This window comes from Urocitellus parryii, chromosome 10 (genome assembly GCF_045843805.1).
Source record: "Urocitellus parryii isolate mUroPar1 chromosome 10, mUroPar1.hap1, whole genome shotgun sequence".
Classification (NCBI taxonomy): domain Eukaryota; kingdom Metazoa; phylum Chordata; class Mammalia; order Rodentia; family Sciuridae; genus Urocitellus; species Urocitellus parryii.
The window spans coordinates 104209767-104230127 of record NC_135540.1 but is presented as its reverse complement, the minus strand read 5'-3'; positions in this window follow the sequence as shown (position 1 = coordinate 104230127).

The following is a 20361-nucleotide window of genomic DNA, read 5'->3' as shown; positions in this document are numbered from 1 at the left end:
CCTCAGCAAAACAGAACATTTGGAAGTTTATGGACTGAAGTCCATGGTAACTGACTTCACACACAACCAGATCATTTGGAATCTTCAAGGAATTTCATCTTTTCTTCATTTCTGCTTCACTCTCAATGTCAAGGTCAAGTCAACAACCAGACTTAGAGCCAATGTCCTCAACAGCTTCAACAGATATACAGACATTTTATTTAACATGTAAAGCTAAAAACAATTTTAAAAGAATAAAACAAATTAGAATAAATATTTTTTAAAAAAAAATAATTAAGCCTAGTAGGTCCTGTTGGGGTCAAGAGCCTAGGCAAGAACTGTCATCCTTACCTTAAGGAATGGGATGCTCTGAGCAGCCAATCCATGCTCACATGGCCTCCCCTGACCAAAGCCAAGAGTAGAAAAGAGATTTTCCCCAAAGAAAATCATTAGGCTGTTACCAAAAGGAAGCAAATGCCAAGACTACAAAACAACAGCTGTCCACTAAGAATCCAGAGCTGAAGCAGGGAAGCTAGATGAAGAAGCCGGAGCCCTGGCTTCAACTGTGAAACAATGCAAACAAAACCAAGCTGCACTTTCACACTATATTTTATCTAAGCAGGTAATGTGAGTGTCACCATGCAATTTTACTTTTAGATTCACATCAATCTAATTGCAGATCTGTATATATACATATATATGTGTATATATGTGTGTGTGTGTGTGTGTGTGTGTGTGTGTATGTACTGTATACATACTCATTTGAATTCTGACCTCATATATATTAAAGGAGCCCAGAGATTTAACTATGTGAGGAATCTGTTCCTTTGGCAGATGATGTGAAAGAGGCCCAAAGAACAGACACGGTAGATCCAAAGTCTTGCTGCTACTTAGCAGCAAGCCCAGGACTAGACCTGACTAATCTCTACTCCCAGCATTTTTGCTGCACCCAGAGGACTCTCCCCACCAACCCATATGATAAACTCTTCAGACTTTTAAGATTTCGCTCTGAGTGAAGCCCGCTTAAAACCTTAATAGTTCAGCTCATAAACACCTCGTTTTGGCTCTGGCTAAAGATTAAACAGTGACTATCTGTAGGACTAACTAGCTAATTAACAACATATGTCTCCCATTTATCCCCAAGGCTCATTTTTAAGGAAGATCTTCCTTCTAAATTATCTTTCATAAGTATTTGAATATTTCAAAGCTCACATTTAATATTGAGAAGCCAAGGTTGCCAAATACACTCATAGTAGAATATTGGAACCGAGTTGCACCCTCTATAACCTCTTCTCTCCATAACTAGGGCCTTTTGATATTTTGTCCCCAAATCCTGCACCTTCACATGTGTGCACACATACACTCACTCACACTCATAGAGACTCACACTCAACACAGGCCTGCTTCAACAACTGGTTCTGATTAGGGGTGCGGTGGGTTGAGAGCTATAGGGCTGCAGTCTGAGAAAAATGCTACAACCCATTAAGAAGGTCTGCCGTGAGCACAGAAGGAGGTGGTATATGTTCTCCCGAATTCCCCTTCCCATCAGAGATTCAATCCTAATCTTCTCCAAAGGGACTGCAGGAGCTCCATCCAAAAAAACACAATGTCCAGTTGCTCCTCCGGGCAAGCAGAGGGCCAGACTGCTCCACACGGGTCGCTTCCAGCCCAGCAGGAATCGCCAGAGACTGGGCCAGGTATAGGGAACAGGTACAGAAGGACCAGCCGAGGTTTGCAGAGCATTTTGTCAAAGGTCTAACGTGGAGTGAGGCAAGCCAGGCAACCCAGTTATCAACCCAAAGGGAATAGGCAAAGAGGGAAAATCCAGATTCAAGGAAACAGGAAGGAACCAGGGAAACCAGACCCAAACAATAGGGTTCAAATTAAAGAATGGGAGGTGGAACCTGAGGAAGTCCCTGAGCCACAGAATCGTAGCTGCAGCTGTGTGCAGCGTCTTTAACCAAGTGCACAGGTGGAAAGGAAGCGATTAAGGGCATGACTTAGCCTCATTCACTCAGTATCAAATCCCACTTGCTATTACACCAATTCTGATCTTGAGGGGCACTCGTTCTGATTACTAGATCTTCATCTTCTTCCCTAAACCCAGACCCCTCCACGTAGGCTTGAATATTAGTCATGTTCCCCGTTTGACTCCCTAGCTCACCCTGCTTTTACCAACTTCTTCTCCTTCACCACTGCAGAAGAGAAATCCTATACCTGAGGCCCGTTCCATACCTGCTACCAACAGACTTCTCTGATGTTAACTGCCCACCTTCTTCAATCATTTATTCTACAAGTTATTATTAAAGCACTGTGTTGGGATCAGGAATACATTGGTAAATGGCTGCTGCCTTCAGAACGCTTTCAATCTGGAGAGGAAACAGACAGGAATCAGAGAGCCATGCAAATAAATGTGAAGTTATAACTGTGATAAACATTACAAGAGGAAAGCAGATGATGTATATAAACTAGGGAGAGACATCGGGAAGTCCTAAATGAGAAATTGAGACTAAACTGAAGGAGAATTAAGAGATTGCTTATTCCTTAGTCAAGTATTCATTCATTCATTCATTCAACAGTTATTAACTGAGCACCTTCTACCTGCTAGCCTCTACACTAGGGATATGACAGGGATCAAAATAAGATCTCAGATCTCGTGGAGCTTATATTCTAGATAGAGGGTAAGAGGGACAGGAATAGTAACAAAACAATTGGAGAAAACAATAATAACGCAAATCAGGTTAGGATTGTGCTATAATGAAAATAAAACAGGGTAACATTAATTCTGGGGTGGTCAGGGACCTCTATGAGAAGAGAGGAATGACTAAAAAGAGCCCACCTTCAGAAGATTTGGGGAAAGAAAGTTTTGACAAGAGAGAGGAACAAAAAGAAAGTGCCTGGGGAGGCATGAAATGAGCGAGGCATCTTCCAGGGATGCTAAAATGGCCAGCTGTTCTGGAACCATCAACAGCAAATAAATACTTTGCTTGAAACACAGACGTGTGCTCAAAGAGCCAGCTGGAGAATGCATGATTTTTCCTTTCCTGTTGAACCAGAACCGTGACATCAATATGATGCATATTTGTATGTGTTTGCATGGGCACAAATCTCATTGGCAGTTCTGGTAAATAAATGCAGGACCAGTTGGGACCTCCCTGACGCCTATCACAAGTGTGAACTCAGCCTCTGATAACATTGTTTTGTCACTTTTCACTCCCACCAGCAATGAAGACAAATAAATGGCTTCCTGACAAATGGCCCCCCGCTTTCCAGGGCCTGGAGCTCTGAAGGAAGGAGACGTGAGCCTGGCCACATGTCTGGAATGAGCTCCTTGCAGGGTTCATGGCCGTGGGCTCCCTGGGCTGCTTCACAAGGAGCTACCACGTTATTCTGAAAAATTAGATTTTTCTTGCAGCCCATTAAAATTTCAAAAGGCTCATGAAATGAATTCCAGTACAACAATCTGTCATCGTAATTTGCCATAGAAAATACATGATCGTAGCTTTCATTGAGATTTCAAGTGAAAAATACCCTGTTTTGTCTGCAGATAGCCACAGTATCCTGGAAAAGGCTAACATATCTCCTTTCTGGATGCTTACCCTGGGAATAACAATTAACTAGTATACCCCCAAATTCACATCCATCCAGAACCTCAAAATGACTTTATTTGGAAATAAGGCCTTTGCAGAAGTGAGTAGTTAAAATAAGGTCATATTGGATTAGGGTGGCCCTAAATCCAGTGACTGGGATCTGCATAAGAGAAAGTGGAGAGAGATTCAACACAGACTCACACTCAGGGAAGAAGTCATGTGAAGACGGAAGCAGGGATGGAGTGACATAGCTATTAGCCAAGGAATGCCAATGATGAATGGCAGCCGTGAGGAGACAGGAAGAGGCAAGGATTGTTCCCCAGAGCACTCAGAAGGAGCTTGGCCCCAGCAATACCTTGACCTCAGACTCCCGTCCTCTAGAGCTGTGAGAGAGGCAATTGCTGTTGTTTGATGCCACATGCACACGCTCGCACACACACACATACACACACAGACAGACACCATTTGTAGGAACTAATGCTACAGCCACAGCCACCTGAGCCCTGGCTCAGGGAGACAGTACAGGTGATGGGAACCAAGAGTGCCCACATTAGCAAAGCAGAAAACTGAGTAGTTATTGGATGAATTTGACTACCATCCATTTGGGAACAGGAACTTGGACTGTACAGTGGTTAACATTTGGGGCTTTGGGTCAGGCACAGTGGCACATGCCTTTAATCTCAGCTCAGAAGCAGCCTCAGGAATAGCAAGGCTAGTGTACAAGTTACTAGGCCTCTCTAGGTCTCATCTTTTCATGGATAAGATGAGGACTTTTCTTAAGGCAGTTGTAGGAACTGGGGAACCTCAAAAGAGCCTGGCAAGTGCCCGTCCCACTGTCAGCCCCCAGAGTGCTGCTGCGCCTGCACCAGTGCCACCACTCCTGCCTTTGAAATGCTTCCTGACCCTTGGGTGGTTTTATTCAAATGTGCACTTGACATCTGTCCCTCAACTATGCTCAGGAACTTAGCAGGGACAATCCATAAACTAAACGAACTAAATCTTCACTGATTCTGAACATCAAAGAGTTTTGCTTTATCCTTAGTAAGTCCAGACTCCCCAAGATATATTGTTGAACAATGTCTTGCCTGTCCCAAGATATCAATATCTTTTCTAAAATAATGGGTTTTAAGAATCGTAGTTGTTCTGATACTTATGGAGAGCTCACCACCTGCCAGGTACTTCCCAAATGTTATTTCACTTAGACCTTACAACAACTCTGAAAACTAAGCTAAAATAGTCCTGTTAACACTGAGGAGCACGCTGAGGCTCAGAGAACTTCTGAGGACTCAGGACTAACTCCAAATTAAAGTGGGAGATAAAAGCAATGTTGGGCTTTGAATATGTAACAATATATGAATATGTATCAATGAATCCCATTATGTATAATTATAACAGATGAATAAAAATAGGGGGTAAATACGTTTTTTTTCTTAAAGATTTATTCCTTGAAGAAAAATAATGCCACTGAAAAATAAGATAAAAATAAAAGTTTCTGTTGTGGGATGACTAAATAAATAAATTAATGCACTGTTGGGGAAAGGAATGCAGGAGGTGGGACATTGCGACACATGCTCAGCTTCTCAAAAGGCAGGAATAAATACAGTGCTCCCTCGTCATCCTTGGACAACTGGTTCCAGGATCCCTTATGGATACCCAAATCCTCAGATTCTCAAGTGTCTTATGTAAGATGTCATGTGTTTGCATGTAAACCGTACACATCTTCCCATAAACTTGAAATCACACCTAGGTTACTTATGATATCTAGGGCAATGGAAATGCTATGTAAATCATTGTTACACTGTACTTTCTAGGGGATGATGACCAAAAGGAAGTCTGTATCTTTTCAGGACACATGCAATTTTTTTTCTAAATATTTTCAAACCCTGATGGGTTGAATCCACAAATGCAGAGACCCTAGAGGCAGATGGCCAAGAGTCTACACAGAAGGGTCAGAAGTGAGTATCAGGATCCTGCCTGGGTTCTAGTCTGGGTCTCACTATCACCCAATGGGGCAAGGCACCATCTCTCTGGTCCTCAGTTTTCTTCCTGTGAGGCAAAGGATATGGACTAAATGATCTCTAAAAGTGATTTCAGTGCCAAGATTTTACAAGATGTAGCATCATTCATGTTGGTCTTTTTAAATAATTTGATGTAGGGGCAAAAAAAAAAAGATTAAAGGTGCTGAGTCCAGATATTTCCAAACAAATCCATAATATTTATAATAGAGTATTGTAATTTTAGTTTTCAGAACACCCATTCTACTCCTTATTTATGAAGTTAGCTCATATCAATACAAAATTGGGGCATTTTCACTAAAATCATAGTTTTATTTTTATGTAGAAAAGTTTGAGTAATGATGAAAATAAAAATAATAATGCTTCAAGTTTAAATAGTACCTTTGATCTGAGGCCTTCCTGTATGATATTTTTATAGGCCATGCCTGTTATTATTTTGTGGTAGGTCATGTTCAAGTACTAGGATGTCTAGACCATTGGTATTATGGGAGCTCTTCAAAGTAACTCATGACATTCAATAATAAACTCAGCTTTTTGCTTCAATTGTCCCTTACATCCAGGAAGTGTTAAACTCTTTAGTCTTAAGGGATGTTTCCTCACACTGTGTATTTTATAGATAGAAAAACTGAATCAAGACAGAATCTCAAGAAAAATCCACCATGGCTAAGCATAATGTTTACTAGTAATTGTAGCAAGCCTTTATCTGGTGTTTGCTCTGCTCTGGGTATTATTCTAAGTGCCTTAAAAGTGGGAACTCACTTAAGCCTCACAACTCTATGAGGTAGGTTGTGACATCTCAGTTTTACAAAGAGGAAACTAATGCCCAGGGAAGAGAAGTAACCCAGTTCAAAGACTGTGCACTAGTCACCACAGGGTTGGGACTTGACTCCGGATTCCACCATGATCACCACCCTCATGCGGGGAAACTGAGTCCAGAGAAGTTCAGTTACTCAAACGTTTGCAAATAATTCCCGTGCCATCACTACCCCATGGAAACATTTCATGAGCTTGTACACCCCAGGAGGAAACACACAGCTCTCTATTAGCATTTGTGATTGGCTCCAACAACCCACATTGTTCATCCTTAGGGAGTACCATGCTCCAGATGTCCCTAGACCACATTAATCTTTAGCACCCAATGATAAATGCTTCAGCTGTCAGATACCTGATCCTTATATCTTATTAATATATGCAGCAAGAAAGAGCAGAGTTTATGCTAGTCTTTATTTCTGACCTGATTCTCACATTAAATATTTCATATCCTGCCAACTTCTTATCCAATCTCTTGCAAAAATCTACCATTTTCATTGTGTATTCATGTATTATAAGAAATATCTGCAGAAGTCCTAAATTAAATCCATTATGAACTATAAAAAAAACTATTATTTTATTTCTTAGAATTATTCTAGGTCACCTTGGTTAAAATTGCTAGCATGTGTGAAACGTCTGAAATCTCTTGACTCAGAGCATGCTGGTTAAAGTTGATTTTTAAGTGAGTTGCCATATATTACCTTTCTCCTCTGATGTCAACTCTCGCTCAGGGAAAACAGACTCCATTCTCCCCAGGAAAAAAAACGTGGAATAAACTTCAAAGCTGATGTGACTGGCACTAAGGATCAGTGATAGTGGCTGCTGTATAATTCCTGAACTCTGGATCACTTAATGTTTAAAAAATATATGTGGTCATGTATTTCTTTATTCTGTATCTTGCTCAACAAATGGATTAAAAGTTCAAGCTTTTGTAAGATATGTGCCTAAGAATTCTTATCTTCCAAGTGACAGATGTATGCGTGGATATGGGCAAAGTTTTTCTCCTATTTCTGATCTACCTCTGTTCTCCAGCACGTAGGTCTTAGATCCAAGATAGGAATATCACTTTCAGGAGAACCCTTTCCTACTCCCCACTCCCACCAATCTCCTAGGGATTTCTTCAAGGGAAGCTTGGACATTCATTTAAAACTGTCAGGCTTAAGCACTAAAAAATAAGGAGGAGGAGGTATTTATGGTGGGAAAAATTCGCTTTCTCTCTCATTCATTTGCTTTTATTATGGAGGAGCCTGTGACCCCCCACTGTCGCCTCAGCTGCCAAAAAGGTTGACTTCGTTTTGAGGCATTCTGAGTTATCAAAGAGCACAAGGACAAGGAGGGGTCAGGGGATGAGGGGGTGGACACGCAGGGCCTGGCCATGTCAGAAGCATTCTTTCCAAAGGAAACCAGGCTAAAAAGCTGATAAAACCCCAATCTCTTTTCACAGCTTGCCTTCAGAGCCCCTTAATGCGACTCCCTCGTCTGTTCATCAGCACTTTATGAGAAAATAAACAAAAAAACACGGCCTGTTTCCTCATTGTCAGCACCTCAGAACACTTCCTGCCAGGGAGGCCAGCACCCCACCCTAGGAGTCAGGGCTCCCTCTCTTTCTGCTTGACTTTTAAAGGCCCATTTTCTAAGCCAAACTCCAAGGGCCTATGGAATCTGAAGCTTCCCCCTGGACTTGATGTCAGACTTCTGCACTCTGCAGGGCATACAGGCCAGCTCCTCTAGAAGAATCAGTTAAGTGAGTTCCACTGAAATCCTGAAGGTTGCTTCCCTTTGTCCATTTTTATTTTATTTTTAGGAAGAAAGTGGCCCTAGAAAAAAAAAAGAGAAACATTTAAAATGATCTTTGTATCAAATCACTAGTTCTGGGAGGTATTGAATGTTCTATAATTTGTAACATTTTTAAATAAGTCCCATCTTTCCAGATTTTTCACTAAACCTGACTGCTTCAGAAAGAAACAATAATCATGGCACATATAAAACTAGAGGGCTGCAGCCCCTATGTTTCAATTTCCAGCTGAAAGGCAGGGGATGGAGCTCAGTGGTAGGGTGCTTGCCCAGCGTGTGCAAGGCCCTGGATTCTGACCCTAGCACCATGAGGGTTGCTGGTGGAAGTCTATTCCCATCTGGTTCCATGGTGGCCTGAAATAGGTCTAGTGAGATCGGTCCATGTCCCTTGTTGAGAAGATACAAACAATTTGAATAGGGAACGTGGGGACACAGAGTCTAGCTGGGGACACAGTCAAGATGCTGCCCAGATGTTATCAAGTTTCAGTTGCTCAAAGGTATGTTGGGCACTCACCATGCCAACTTCTAGGGATCTGGCATTTACAATAGACACATTAGGGCTGGGGATGCGTCTCAAGAGGCCAAGAAATTGCCTAGCAGGCTTGAGGTCTTGGGTACCATCCCAGCACAGCAAAAAAAAAAAAAAAAAAAAAAAAAAAAAAAAAAAAAAAATTTAAATTGAAAGAAAAAGAACAAACCAAGAAACACATTGGTATGGAGTAGGAATAAGAGCACAGGCTCTGGAGCCTGACTTTGCGAGGCCACAGTGTCACTCAGGCCCTTGCCATCTCTGAGACCTCAGACAAATTACTTAGACTCTCCAAGCCTGGCATCCACCTCTCCAGGTGGTTATGACCATTGAGTGGACTCTTACATGTGAAGAGCAGAGGCCCACCACATTGGGTTCAAGAAATGTCAAATATCAGATGACATTATGGGGTTCCCATATTTCTTACACTTTGCAGATTTGGTTACATCATGTGCATATGTGAATATGTAACAACAAATCCTGCTATTATGTATAAGGCACCAATAAAAACATGGAAAAAATTAAAGTGATTTTACTTTTGTTTAACTAATTAAAACAAATTTCAAAAATTAATAATAATTTTTAAGAACTAAAAATAAATAAATAAGAGAAAGAGAACATAGACACGCAGGAGAAAATGACTACTAAGATATTGGCTAAGAAGCAGAATATCATTCTAAGTTATATCTGTCTTAGAACCCAAGAAATAACCAAACAAAGCAAACTCTGGCATGAGCCCAGGACAGCAGCATCCTTTGGGACCAACATCTGAGGAAAATAGTGAACTTTATCACTGACTCTGTAATTTGTAATCTTGGGCATGTAACCTTCTAGTGTTCTCATGGAGGAGGGGAAAAAAATGAGGGGTTGAACTAAAAGGTGTCAGAGATTTCTGAGAGGTCCAATTCACCCTACCATTCTGATTCAATTAATGCATTGCACTGTTTGAAGTGAAATAGAACCAGGCAGTGAGGACAATCACAGTCTAGGGTAGACAATTTAATACTGTATCACTTAGATGCCTATAAATACACTGTTATTAGAAGTCTCTCCATCTTGTTTCCCTAGCTACATTAACAACTCTTTGAGTTCAGGGACCATGCATCCTTTTTCTTCTTCCTCGTTATCCTTGGTGTACCATTAAATATATAGCAGCCACGAATAATGTGCTAAATAGAGCCAAATTCCACAACCTTATATATCCAACCATATATGGTTTGATAATCATTTTGGGTAGATGTTGACCAATCACAGCACCTATCCCAAAACGGGTATCAATGACACCAGCCAGACATATGACTCACTAAAGCATATTTTTACTCTTTGATTCATTCACAAATATTCATACAACAGCTATAATGTGCTAAGCACTGCGTGGGTTGCTAGGGACACTCTATGCCATAGTCACAACCCTTGAAGATCCACACGCACAAACTGTGTACCAATGGAGTCTAACTAGAAATTGAACCAGCTCACCAACCCTTTTTCTCATAAACCATGCCTCCCCTTACTGATGAAGGGGCTTCACAGTTCATCCTTGGAGTTTTATTGAGATATTATCATGTTGACAGATGTGACATTGCTAAGTTTTAAAACAACACACATTTACTAGGTTTTGTACAGATATCAAACCTAAGGTGTTTACCGAATAACATTTTGGTGTTTCTGAGAAGTGGAAGTAATCTACTTTAGATTGGTCACTCCTGTTCCTAGAAGCCTTCTGAACTTAACATTTCCTGTTGCTGTTTCTGGTCTTAACGCACATCAGTGAACCACTCTGTGGTCTGTAGATTTTCTGTAAACCAATTGACAGGTATCCAACACAGACCATGTGCAGACGTTTCTCTGCTCCTATCGCTGCCCTCAGATGATGCTGTGAAAAGTAAAAGTTCATCAGATGTTGACCGCGTCCGTGTTGAGCCGCGCTGTGAATTCTTAAGGCTAAAGGACTGTCTGTGATTTATCACTCCTCTCGCTTATCAGCCATGGAGTGACTTTCCTCCATTTGAACAGCAGCTTGCTTCCCTCCTGTGGCTCCATCCCCGTTGCCAAGGCTCTGTAAATGCTAATCAGGAGATAGAGGACACTCTGTGATCTTGTAAAGTGCTCACCCAGCAATTCGGGGGAAAACAGAGTGCAAATGTCACGCCTGGATACCTGCATTCATAGGGTCAAGGTTCGGTACAGAAATGACCACCATCAAGGCTGCGTCTGCCACAGCAAAGAGACATGGAATAGTTAAAAATTCTTCTGTAAATTCCGGATGTATTTAAAATAATAATAATGAAGCCATTACATTTCTATCAGTGACTTCTTGTGGCCAGAAGCAAAAAAAAAAAAAAAAAAAAAAAAAGGAAGGAGATTGAAATTATAAAGCTCATAAACCTAAGACCAACATGTAAAGACAAATCCTGGTTCTATGAAAAATCTCCAAGGTAAAAATACATGAAAGTTTTCCACCAATGTGCATACTGGCATTGGGTGCCTATTTAGTAAATATGACCATTAATGATATTATGTTGGACAGTCTTTTTTAGAAAGCTGCTGTAGTTTAGTGAATAGAAGAATCCACTTGGAATTAGAAGTCTTTGTTTGATTCACTGTTTATTGAGAATCTTCCTGACTTCACCACAAATACCATGAGCAAAGATTATAAAATCATACTTCCAAATAAAAGTCTTCGGTGAAAGAATCCATTATCCAGCTCTTTTTAAGGCTCTGAGTTATCAGAGTTTTTATAAGAACTATAAAAGATAATCAATCAACAAATTATTTCACTTGAAAGATAATAGAGAGCTGGGCACGTTGGCACACGCCTGTAATCCCAGAGGCTCAGGAGGCTGAGACAGGAGGATTGTGAGTTCAAAGCCAGTCTCAGCAAAAGCAAGATACTAAGCCACTCAGTGAGACCCTGTCTCTAGATAAAATACAAAATGGGAATGTGGTCAGTGGTTGAGTGCCCCTGAATTCAGTTCCCAGTACCAAAAAAAAAAAAAAAAGAAAGAAAGAAAGATGATTGAGAATTCTGTCTGATGACTCTAAAAGAATCACATGCTGATTTCAAATATATTCAGAGTGTCATAGAGTCTCGGCATCCTCAAGAGGTCACGAAACGAAGTAGAATTTGGCAAGTATCCATATATAAGTAAGTCAAGCTAAACAGAACAATTCATGTTCCACCTGAGTCAAGCAGGGACTCAGAAGGGACTTGAAACTGTGTGAGAATCAACATGAGATGACTCCAGAAAGAAACAACCAAGATAAGATGCAAGTTGAGCAGGGATTACAAAATCAAAATCAACCCAGCACCCTTCAGAGAGATCTATGCTCTTGGGGATTGTGGTCATTGTGATTCAGCACAACTTTGCTTGAATTTTTATTCATTAAACATCAGCCTGGTTTGAGCATTAATTGCAAAGGGTCAAGTTCAGATACAAAAAGCACAGGCGTGCAAGTAGATACAACCTGACGTGTTTATCTTTTCAGCGCACACTTTCTGCTGCAGGCGTGTGCCAGACGTAGCAGCAGCTGTAGGAAGTTGTTTATCTACACTCTTGACCTTTGTAAAGTGTTAGGAGATGGTAAAAATCATGTTTTTAAATTATAGCCATCTTCATTCAAACTAGCCACTTCTTAGTATCAGTCAAAACACACCAATGAAGGTCTCAGGAGGTCAAGGAGATGAGATTGTGCCCCAGTGATAACTATAAAATCATACCTATGCCATGATTCCCCATGCCACAGCTTCTCTCTGCTAATTTCCACATACACTTCTCCCATTCAACATTCAGAAAACACTTATTGAATTTATACTGTGTGCGGGGCACCATTAAAAAGTACTAGACAAAGGAATTCTCATACCCATAATGTTTGGGTCTTGTCTGACTTTTTTGCAAATGTCAGTTGTTCTTGGCAAATTCATCCTTTAAATTTTCAAAATATACTAATGGTCCCAGGAGAAGAGGTGTTCAAATTCTTTAGGGTGTCTTATTAAGAAAACATTACGTAGGGAATTCATAGACAAGCATATAAATTTGGAAATGGCATTCTTCTTGCAGAGAAGAGAGCTTTGGCCCAGCCTCAGGGTTACACAGCTTCTGTTCTGATGGGTTCCCAACTCCTGCCTTCAGGGATTACACTAAATGCAAGTGGGATGGATCTATCAACCTAATCACTCATGAGAAATAATAACAATGTCATTAGCTAAGTTTCCAAAACAACCCAGTTCCTGCTTGAAAGTCAATCCCTAAGAAGCATGCTAAGCCTGACTTTTGTTATGACATTCGGATGAAGTCACAAAGGTTCCTTTGGTCTTTCTCTGTCAACGTCAATGTCCCCTGGGGAATCCAGTGTGGTGAAATCGAAAGACAAAGAGGAACAGGTTGAGGTCTCCAAAGAGAAAGATATAAACAATAATTATTTTTAAGATACCCAGGTAGTTTCTCATTTGGGCCCAGAAATAATTAGAAAAAACATTGTATTTCTTTCCCCTGAAAGGTCAGCATGCAATCTAAATCAAAATGGGTTCTCGGTATGTCTTTGAGTCATGTTTGTTGATTTGCCAGACTAGTAACCTGACAAAATATTTGTAAACCTAAACATTCACACTTAGCTATATCTGAGTATATTTATGGGATTCAGTTACAGAGGATGGGAGCCCTGAATAAAAGAGCTGATATGAAATTTTAATCCTCTTTAAAATGTGTGCTCATTGACTCTGTGTGTGTGTGTGTGTGTGTGTGTGTGTGTGTGTCTGTCCCCATTTGCTAGGAATACCAAGTGATATATAGGGCTTTTGTCTTCAAGGGGCTCTTAATCTAGTTGTCCATTTGTCATGACTTTCTCTGGCAATCTCTGTATAATCAAAGGGCATTCATTCATTGGGCAGTGACATGAGAAAAGATTCAAAATTTTCCCTCCTACAGTTAGCCTTTAAACTCCCTGGGCCTCAGGTTTTCACTATCACATCAACTTGCCTTAGAGAGCTGACAGAAGCCTTTCCAAATAAAAATGACCAACAACCTGTTAGACTGATTTTCCAGCCATGAAAATCACATATACTCAGAATTTGGGGGATTTCCTACAGCAGAACTAAAAGAAACATGAAAATATTTACAGCTACCAAAGAACACTTAATCATCCAACAAATATGACCTAGACGTCCACTTTGTGCTAGTTTCTGTGACAGCAAATGGCTTCCAAATGTCCTTAGTCACTGCAGAGCCATGGTGAATTATGATGACCAAGTTTTGGCCAGGATCATAGAAAAAAACAGCTCAGGTCTCTTTCCTAAGACAATCTCCTTAGGGTTCCTGTGAGACTGCATTGTTGGGGGAAGCATGGAGTGTTTCAGAAGACAATTGCAGGCACACTAAAGCATACGTATGTGATTCAGGAAAAACACACATGGTCTAGCCAACACATAAAATTAAGCATCACAGTAATGATAAAGAATTCCTTTTAGCCACTCATGGTGGCACACATCTGCAAACCCAGTGTCTCGGGAGGCTGAGGCAGGAGGATCACAAGTTTAAAGCCAGCCTCAGCAACTTTTCAAGTCCCTAAACAACTCAGTGAGACCCTGTCACAAAATAAAAAAAAAAATTAAAAAGAGCTGGGGAGGTGCCTCAGTGATTAAGCACCCTTGGGCTCAATCCCTGGTCCCAATATATATATTTTATTTGTATTAGAAAATATGTAAAAAATATATAAATTTAAAATATTTTTAAAATCCTTTTTTTCTTTTAAACAAACCAGGATGATTTGGATATGATTTCAGTGGGCTCCCCAAGGGTTCATGTGTTAGAGGCTTCATCCCCAATGTGGTAAAGTTAAGAAGTGGTAAGATTTTAAGAGGTAGGGTCCAGGGGGAAGTCATTAGGTCATTGGGGCAGTTATCTTCAGAAGGGATTGAGGTAGTTCTCTTAGGACTCCTGAATTGCTCCCTGTGAGGCCCAAGTTATTATAAGATCCTGGGGCTCACCCCTGAATAGCTCTCTGGCTTCCTGCCTGGGCTTTTCTCACATGCAGCCCTGCCATTATGACACCATTGCCATGAGACCCTCAAAAGAGCTGAGCTGCTGCTATTGCCATGCCCTCAAGCCTCTAGACATGTGTACTAAATTAACCTCTTTTCTTTAAAAAACTTACCCAGCCTACTTACTTAAACTAAAAAGATTTTTCTCAGCAAGAGAAACAATAAGAGAGGTAAATAGGGAGCCTACATCCTGGGAACAAATTTTTACTCCTCACACTTCAGATAGAGCCCTAATATCCAGAATATAGAAAGAACTCAAAAAATTAGACAATAAGATAACAACTAACCCAATCAACAAATGGGCCAAGGACCTGAACAGACACTTCTCAGAGGAGGACATACAATCAATCAACAAGTACATGAAAAAATGCTCACCATCTCTAGCAGTCAGAGAAATGCAAATCAAAACCACCCTAAGATACCATCTCACTCCAGTAAGATTGGCAGCCACTATGAAGTCAAACAACAACAAGTGCTGGCGAGGATGTGGAGAAAAGGGTACACTTGTACATTGCTGGTGGGACTGCAAATTGGTGCAGCCAATTTGGAAAGCAGTATGGAGATTCCTGGGAAAGCTGGGAATGGAACCACCATTTGACCCTGCTATTGCCCTTCTTGGACTATTCCCTGAAGACCTTAAAAGAGCATGCTACAGCGATACTGCCACATCGGTGTTCATAGCAGCACAATTCACAATAGCTAGACTGTGGAACCAACCCAGATGCCCTTCAATAGATGAATGGATAAAAAAAAAATGTGGCATTTATACACCATGGAATATTACGCAGCACTAAAAAATTACAAAATCATGGAATTTGCAGGGAAATGGATGGCACTAGAGCAGATTATGCTTAGTGAAGCTAGCCAATCCCTAAAAAACAAATACCAAATGTCTTCTTTGATATAATGAGAGCAACTATGAACAGAGCAGGGAGGAAGAGCAGGAAAAAAAAGATTAACTTTAAACAGAGACATGAGATGGGAGGTAAAGGAAGAGAAAAGGGAAATTGCATGGAAATGAAGGGAGACCCTCATTGCTATACAAAATTACATATAAGAGGTTGTGAGGGGAATGGGAAAATAAACAAGGAGAGAAATGAATTACAGTAGATGGGGTAGAGAGAGAAGATGGGAGGGGAGGGGAGGGGGGATAGTAGGGGATGGGAAAGGTAGCAGAATACAACAGTTACTAATAGGGCATTATGTAAAAATGTGGATGTGTAACCGATGTGATTCTGCAATCTGCATTTGGGGTAAAAATTTGGAGTTGATAACCCACTTCAATCTAATGTATGAAATATGATGTCAAGAGCTATGTAATGTTGTGAAGAACCAATAAAAAAATAAATTAAAAAAAATTAAAAAAAAACTTACCCAGCCTTAGGTATTTAATTACAGTAACAGAAAATTGACTAACATACACAAAAAAAAAAAATATGCACTTATACGAATTTTCTAAATTTTAAGTAGTCACCTTGGAAAGTCATATACTTATTCCATTGACGCTTTCTTTGTGATTTTTTTGGAAAGTCTCTTCATACCATCCATAGAGCTAGTTGTGAAGAAAAAAACTAATCTCTTCACTGAGAGTGACCTTTAAAAGTAGTCAAAATGCTATTACTTGGTTTATTTAATAACGTTAATGGTGGACAGTGGAGCTATTTTTAAAAGACAAATTCACTTTCAAAGTTGAAAATGTACCACCTTTGAAAAATCTTGAAAAGTATGTGTCACTAAAAATCATTACAAAGGGGGTTCTTCAAGACTTCTTCAATTATCATCATCACTGGATTTAGCTTAACATTCCCAAAGGTAAAATCTCCAAAAAGCTGTCCACATTCGTTTAGATGTATAATTAACTCTTTGGGCCAAGCTGTAACCTTGAAGTTGTAGTGGCAATTTTGATATGAAGAAATATCATAATGAAAAGTATAAAAATCATAATCACATTGTTCATGATAGAGAAAAAACATTTACAAGAAATCGATTAAATGAATTATAGTATTAATTTAAACATTGGATAAAATACTGCACAGCCATCTGTAATGGTACAAGCAGGGACAGGAAACATATGAACAATTTGCAGCAATGAAACTTCTAAAATTTGTATGAAATACTTCATGTGCATGTTCATTTTTATTAGGAAAGAGACTATAACTTTACTATAATGTGCTGTAACAAAAAAAGTTAAGAAATCACAAAGTAAAAGAATATTTAATGTGAAGGGGAAATGTTCAAGTTATATTTCTGAGTGAAAAGGCATAATATAAAAGAGGAGGCACAGTATACTGCATTTAAGATAATTTTATGTATGCTTCGTAAACAGTACTGGAAAAAAAAATACCCCAGGATGTTAGCAAGAATAATCACCAAGTAGGAGTTTTCTACAATGCATATATTATGTTCCATAAAGGAGAAAAAAGTAGTCAAAATTGAGATTGCAAAAAAATATTGGAAGAGGTATCAGCCCAGTTGGAAGTAATTTCCAACCATAGTCAACTGATCCCCATTTGTTACTAATAGTAACTGTTACAGTTCTAGTAATTGTAGGGATATTCATAATAAGCTACTACATAAAACCCTATGCCAATGATCCTTTTGTGATTTGATTGGGCCTGGTATATGTCTCATAAGTCAGTTAACTGAATTGATTTATGTACTCATTTAATGTGAATTTAGTTGACATGAATTGATCCCTGTTGATCAGTTCATCCAAGGGTTGCAAGAAAATCAAGTTTCTGAACTAACAAGATTAAAAAAAATGTATCTGTGGTTCTTTTATCATGATGCCTTAAAATTGACAAAAATGTAAGACAACTACATAAAATAATGGTAGTCTCCCCATACATTAGGTTTATGGATACATTATCTCCATTTTAAAAGAATTTTTCTTTTCATAACTTTTTTAAAAAATGTTAGTATTGACAATCACCTGTTGGCAAATTTTGGCAGCTGAGAAAATAGCAAATAAATATAAACTAATGATACTTAGTTCAGTGCTTCTGGGTGTTTTTCTTTTTGTTGTTGTTGTTTGTTTTTGTTTTGTTTTTTTTACAGATGATTGTGCTTGAGGTTGTACATCAGTTTGGGTCCTCCAAGGTCAAAGTGCTGAAACAGAATTGGAAATATAATAGATATTACTGGGAGAAACACTTAAAAAGGACAAGAGCCTTCAGACTCTACCCCTGCTGTCCTTTCCAGTAGTTGGCTGGGAGCATTTGGGAGAAGTTATCCTGAGTGTGAACTCCAAGCAGAACCCGAAAGGTGCAACCAACCACTGGCAGCTGACCTCAGCCTCCTGTCCTTCCAGAACATTCTCTCTCTCTCTCCCCCTCCCTCCTTTCCCCTCCACGCTGGAGATGGAACTCAGGCCTTCATGTATGCCAGGCAAAAGCTGGACAGCTGAGCTGCAGCCCCAGCCTCACACATCCTCCCTGGATGGGAGCAGCACATTTGCACCACTACCGCAGGGCCATCATCTCATTTCATACATGTAGGCTTATTTTTGTCACTAAAATTATTCTTGATCATAGCTTGGAATTAAATATTCCATTCTTCTCTTGTGTGCTAGAAAGAGTATAATGTTCTTAACTACAGTCTTCAAAGAGGACCATGATTTTCCGGTGTGCGGTCACTTTATTTATAATAACAAGTGAAAATCCCTGGTGCATAGAAAGCGCTGAAGACATGGTTTTGGTTTTGGTTTTAATGGAAAACAACAAACCTAGCAGATACTGTCTCGCCTAGCTTACTTTACCTGGGAAAGTTACATAAACTGTTGGAGCCTCAGTTGCCTCATCTATAAACCTTTCTTCCTGTGGCACTTGGAATTGAAATGATTCAATGCAACAACATGAACAGAGCATTTTTTTCCAGGATCTAACAAAATCTGCAGTCTACACCATTAAAAATAATGACAGCAATGATATATTTTGTTACCTTGAAAACCTCAATTTCTTTTGGGTTTGTTTGTTTTTGTTTTGTTTTGTCCTAACTTTGGAGCAAATATAAATTGGATTTATTTTTCTTTCTTTAACCAACCAATTTACCCCTGCAAATTTATCTTTTAAAATTCCAGAGAGTTTGGGACAGGAGGCTATTGTGGGGAGGGTGGGGGTGTTAAACTAAGAAGAGATGGAAGAAATTCTAAGAAGATAGGAAGTCAATATATGGTTTAATCACTTGAAAATAGAATCAAAATAAAGGAAGAGTAATGTAAACTTCAGAGGCAAATTACAACCACTGAGATGGTCATAGATAAGTCAAGCCTTTTTACATATATTTCACAGATGGACTGTTCCAGATTTCACAGGGATAGACCAAGCTAGGTTTGTCACTATTAGTCTCTATACTCTGGACGGGAATCCTTCCTTTTAAATTTGAAGAAGCAGAAGGAAATCTAATTGTTTCAGTCTTTAATTTCCTGGAGTAAAATCATTACTCAAAAGGTGCTTGGTTCCAATAAGGAAATCAGTCTGATTTACAAATGCACCCAGACCATAGCTCTTTTCTCCTAATTCCAGTAACAGTCATTCCTCAGTAAGTCATAATTTTTTCATAATCAATAGGACCTAGTTATCAACTAACTCAAACACAAAGATTTTATGAAATTAGTTATCAATTAAAAACTCTTATTATTAAAAATCTATATTTTCAGGGTTTTATATTTTAAAAAATTATAATCTTCCACCAAGCCAGATCACCAAGAATTCAAAAGTATTCAAAAGTATTGATCACCTTTGACAAGATGCAAGAGAATCCTATTAAAACCAAACATAGATAATTTTTCATGAACTCAGAGTCAGGATTCCCTTTCATCCCAGGCCTCAATCCAAGAAATTCAACTTATCTATCTCTTTCTCACAGATAGGAAGGTAACTGACAAGATAAGAAGAATGGGCTTTGTTTCCCAGAAGTGGAAAGGAAAAAGAAAGAAGAGACTACAGCTATGGAGGTTGATCCAATTTAAAACCACAAACAAACAAAACTCTTGGTAGAAGTTCTCTTGGTGGATAGAAGGAGTCATAAATGGAAGGCACACATCAGTCTTTCATTCTGTTATGGGGCATTTTGGATGTGTGCGTGCCTAGTCCATGCCAGGCCCATGCAGACTGCAGTTATAGACATCTTGAAACAATCATCTCCAAAGAAACCAGTGTGGTACCAATTATTAGGATTTGGTTCCTAATAATTGAACCCCCATATAAAAATGGAATGCTTGCTACTGTAAAGTAATTCAGAATATGTCATCCGCCATACTCGGCCACACCATGTCTCAGACACTATAATTTACTTCAAGATTTCTGTAGTTTAGATTTCCTTCAGGTATACATCAAAGACCTAAACTTGATATTTCTGTATCAATTCCAAATTTAAAAAGCAAAAAGAATTGATGGAAAATGTCTCCCTAACTACCTTTCTGCTGCCCCTAAGTTTATAGCATGCAAAATAGTTCCAAACAGAAGTCATCTGTCTCCCCCAAAACATGCCCTGACTGAAAAAAAAAAAAAGCACAAATGGAGAGAGAGAGATGGGTTAGGTTTGCATTAGTCAGAAAGCTAAGGTTTATTAGAGTTATTAGAGTTTGGAATCTAACCTCTGAGTAGG